This window comes from Odontesthes bonariensis, chromosome 20 (genome assembly GCF_027942865.1).
Source record: "Odontesthes bonariensis isolate fOdoBon6 chromosome 20, fOdoBon6.hap1, whole genome shotgun sequence".
Taxonomy (NCBI): Eukaryota; Metazoa; Chordata; class Actinopteri; order Atheriniformes; family Atherinopsidae; genus Odontesthes; species Odontesthes bonariensis.
Window position 1 is genome coordinate 27,246,326 of NC_134525.1, and position 3,749 is coordinate 27,250,074.

A 3,749-nucleotide genomic window follows, 5' to 3' on the forward strand; every position below is an offset into this window, starting at 1 on the left:
TAAATATGTACAACATAGCAATAACAGAAGAACAACAACATTCTCTGCAAGTGTCGTTTTTTTCTATCTGTTCTTCCAGGCGCTTCAGGTATTTGGCCTACAGGCAGTTCGTGGCGTGGTGCTGGGGCTTTTTGGGTCGCCGGATCAGAGTGGTCATTCCTGCCTGTGTGGTCCTGCGTATCCGTGCCGAGTACCCCGATGATGAAGGACACTGCACCGGGTTTAGACTCCCTCGCGTGTGAAAAATTAGGTCCATCAGGACATCCACATACCCTTTCACACAGAACATTCATACACACTGTACACACACAACATTTGTATATTTCAGTTAGTCATTTGTACATTTCAATGTTTATTTATATATTTATATTTGTTCTATATATATATTTATGTTTGTTTAGATTTCTATTTCTCACATTTTTTGTATTCCTATTTGTTGGAATTAACCTCAGTAAATTTGATACAGGCAAAAGTAGTTGGACTTGAATTCTTGAACTTTTGAGGTCTTACCAAAGGTTGGCTTAGTCTTTTGACGTTTGACTGTGCACTCCCCCTTCTTGGATTTGGGAAAGGAGATTTTGAAGAGAGGTACACCGTCTGCTGTCTGGGCCTGTGGTCGGTTTGCATTTTCATTAAAGTGGATCGCCGCCAGGTACAGTCTGAAAGTACAAGAAACAATGTGTAAACGGTGTTTCCCACAGAATTTTCATTTGTCATGGTGGTGGGGGTTAGCTGGTAGAGACACATGCATCATCATGGGAGAGCATATGAAAAGCTCTTTTCCAAAATGCTATGAAAGCTATTCTCATTACTTTTTTAAAATCTGATTTCAAGCATCAGGAAAAGTGCTATTAGCTGAGATTTACATAACATGTTGAAACATTTAAATGCTGCTTTTAATGGTAGTAACAAATAAAACAATATTTTTGAAAGAAGGTATAAAACATTTTGGAAAAAGCTTTTCATATATTGTGAAGTTTCATAGGAACTATGATCTGAAAACCCCCTAAAAGTATACATTTTTTGGTAAATCAAATATAAATTACATTCACAAGACAATCTTTTCAGGGGACCTGGTCTAGGTGTTTTGTGCCTTATAGTGCTGGAGAAACCCGGCTCAATTATGACATTTCAGACAACAAAAACTTTCAACAACTACAAGATAAAACATCTCACCTGCAAAGCATTCCAATATAGAGAAAGACAACATTCTTCGGTGTGGCTGCAGTCCTAGTGACAATGGGGTCAGTCTGGCAGGAAGCATCCCTGGTCCGGGATGTCTGGACGTGAGCACTTGATGTGCTGGCCAGTGAAGAGTGAACCTGATGCAGACAGAGAGCACACATCTCATGGTTCGAAAGCCGAGCATTACACTCGTGATAAACTGACGAGTCACGACAGATTTGAAGTCAAAACTGTGTTCGAATTGACAGATACATAATGGTGTATGTTCGAGGGTAGTCAGCAAACGTTTGCTAAACACCCTTCACCCAGCCACAACACCCGATCGCATATCACACACGAAAGACGCAGAAACGACTCGACGTTAAAAAACAAAAAAAGTCACCAAACCGTAACAAATGCTTACAAAATATAAAGTCACCAATCGAAAGAAAGGCTTACAAAATATGAATTGTTATCGTCGGGGGTCATTTTCCATGTAACAGACGTATCTAGCCGCAGAACATAACTAGACTTGCTTACCTAAGTATTCATGCTGTATGTAGTCCCCTACACGTAAGATACTTGGTCAAATGTCTTGTTTTACAACCAATTTTCCAAATCTAACCAGTTTAACAGAGTATTGGTTTTGTAGCGCAGTGTAGGTTTCATGGATAAATACCTCCACAGCTAATGTTGGCTAGTTAGCTGTCACCCATAAAGTGCTAGCGGCTACAAATAATTATGACTTACTTGATCGGTGTGGGTAGCTGATGGACCGGCAAGGCTTGGCACTGATCCAGGCTTCAACTTCAGGTGTAGGGCAAAACCTGCCCTGTACTGTCCCAAGTTGTGAAATCATTCCTCTGAAATGTGTCGCGCAAACACTGACGCTCTTTGGAACATGCATGGGCACCCGTCCCTCATAAATGAAATTAGCCATTCCGTTTTCAAAGGGACAGAGGGTGGAAGCGGAAACATATTCTTCTCTTCATCTTCACATCCTGGCACAGTACATTTCGCATGGTAACGTCGTTTGGAAGCCATTGCTGTATCTTCTGTGACTGTCTTCAGTCGTGGCGAGTCTCGGTCTACTCCACATGAGTTGGGCGGGTAAGATACAGGTAGTTTACCAGCAGTGGGTGGAGACAGAGGGCGTGGCGGAGAGAGGGGGTGGGAAATTTTGATGAGCTCTATCCTGGCATGACGTCATGCCAGGAGCCTTGAGTCAACGAGACACTTGGAGGCGCTCTGTTCAAAACACGGAGGAAATGCTGTACTGCTCTGTGAATACATTTCGCAATTTCTACTCACTGGGGTGACTTAAGGAGGCTAGAGAAACTCATTCTAAGGCTCAAAAACCTCTGAAAGTGAAATTTTCATGCCATGGGACCTATAACACTTACCGAATTGATTGATAAGCCAAGTCTACCTATGGGATGTAGTTTAACATTAATTTAATTGCCGTTTTAAAATAGCCTACTTTTACAATTTCAGGGACACCTGATAAAATTCCAGGTTGACACTGTCAAAAAAAAAAAGAAAGAAAAATGCACTGAAATTCCATCTATCCATCATCTTCCGCTTCTCCGGGGGTCGGGTCGCGGGGGCAGCAGCTTGAGCAGAGAAACCCAGACGTCCCTGTCCCCGGCCACTTCCTCCAGCTCTTCTGGGGGGACCCTGAGGCGTTCCCAGGCCAGCCGAGAAACATAGTCTCTCCAACGTGTCCTGGGTCTCCCCCGGGGTCTCCTCCCAGTGGGACAGACCCGGAACACCTCACCAGGGAGGCGTCCAGGAGGCATCCTAACCAGATGCCCGAGCCACCTCATCTGAGATGAGGTGAGGTGCACTGAAATTGCGCTGAAAAATGAGACTTGACTTGGACTCGAACACAAAAACCTGAGATTTGACTTGGAAAAAAATTACTTGTGAACATGTCTGCCATTTATGGATGAAAAACATGTAGTTTGAGTTTTAATGTGTCCTGTTGGACTCTTATTAGGTTATGCACTGGAACTGACAGGTTACTGTGTCTTTAAGGTTTACAGCAGTCAGGTACGGTAGTGTCGTAAAATGTAAGATGTGTGGCAGGTCAGTTAATGCAACAAACGGAGGCCTTTCACCATTCGCACAGACCACCAAGCGTTGACGGCACTGCTGGCGACCCAAGGCTCGGGGCACAGGCCTATGAGACTGCTAAGGTGGGCTGACAGGCTGAACCAGTACAACTTCAGTCTGGAGTTTATGCCTGGGCGGGCCAACACAGAGGCCGACCTCCTGTCGAGAGCTGTGTCTGTGACAAAGGAGATAGGGGGGTGGGTGTTGTCAGACCCGGAGAGCGATGAAGACTGGGGCCACATCCTGCACGGGCCCCTCAGCTCAGTAGTCACCCTGGCGGAGTTCCAGCAGGCCTCAGCCACTGATGAGGCCCTCGCGACTCTCCGCACCGGGACGGGTGGCCTACCAAAGTGGATGATAGGCTGCTTCCCTACTACCATTTCCGCGACGAGCTCTCCTGCTGGGGGGCAGTGTGCCTAGCCCGTGGTCACCGTGCGGTCATTCCAGAGATTCTCAGGTCCAGAGTACTA

At 45.4% G+C, this 3,749-nt stretch overlaps 1 long non-coding RNA gene across 1 annotated transcript; it reads right to left on the reverse strand.

Moving 5' to 3' along the window:
• Positions 1-516: 516 nt before the first annotated feature.
• Positions 517-2,440, reverse strand: LOC142370272 (uncharacterized). The gene is made up of 3 exons (XR_012767832.1): positions 1,915-2,440; positions 1,177-1,322; positions 517-659 (listed from the first exon to the last, which is right to left on the reverse strand). It is a non-coding gene; the product is annotated as an uncharacterized LOC142370272 (long non-coding RNA).
• Positions 2,441-3,749: the final 1,309 nt, after the last annotated feature.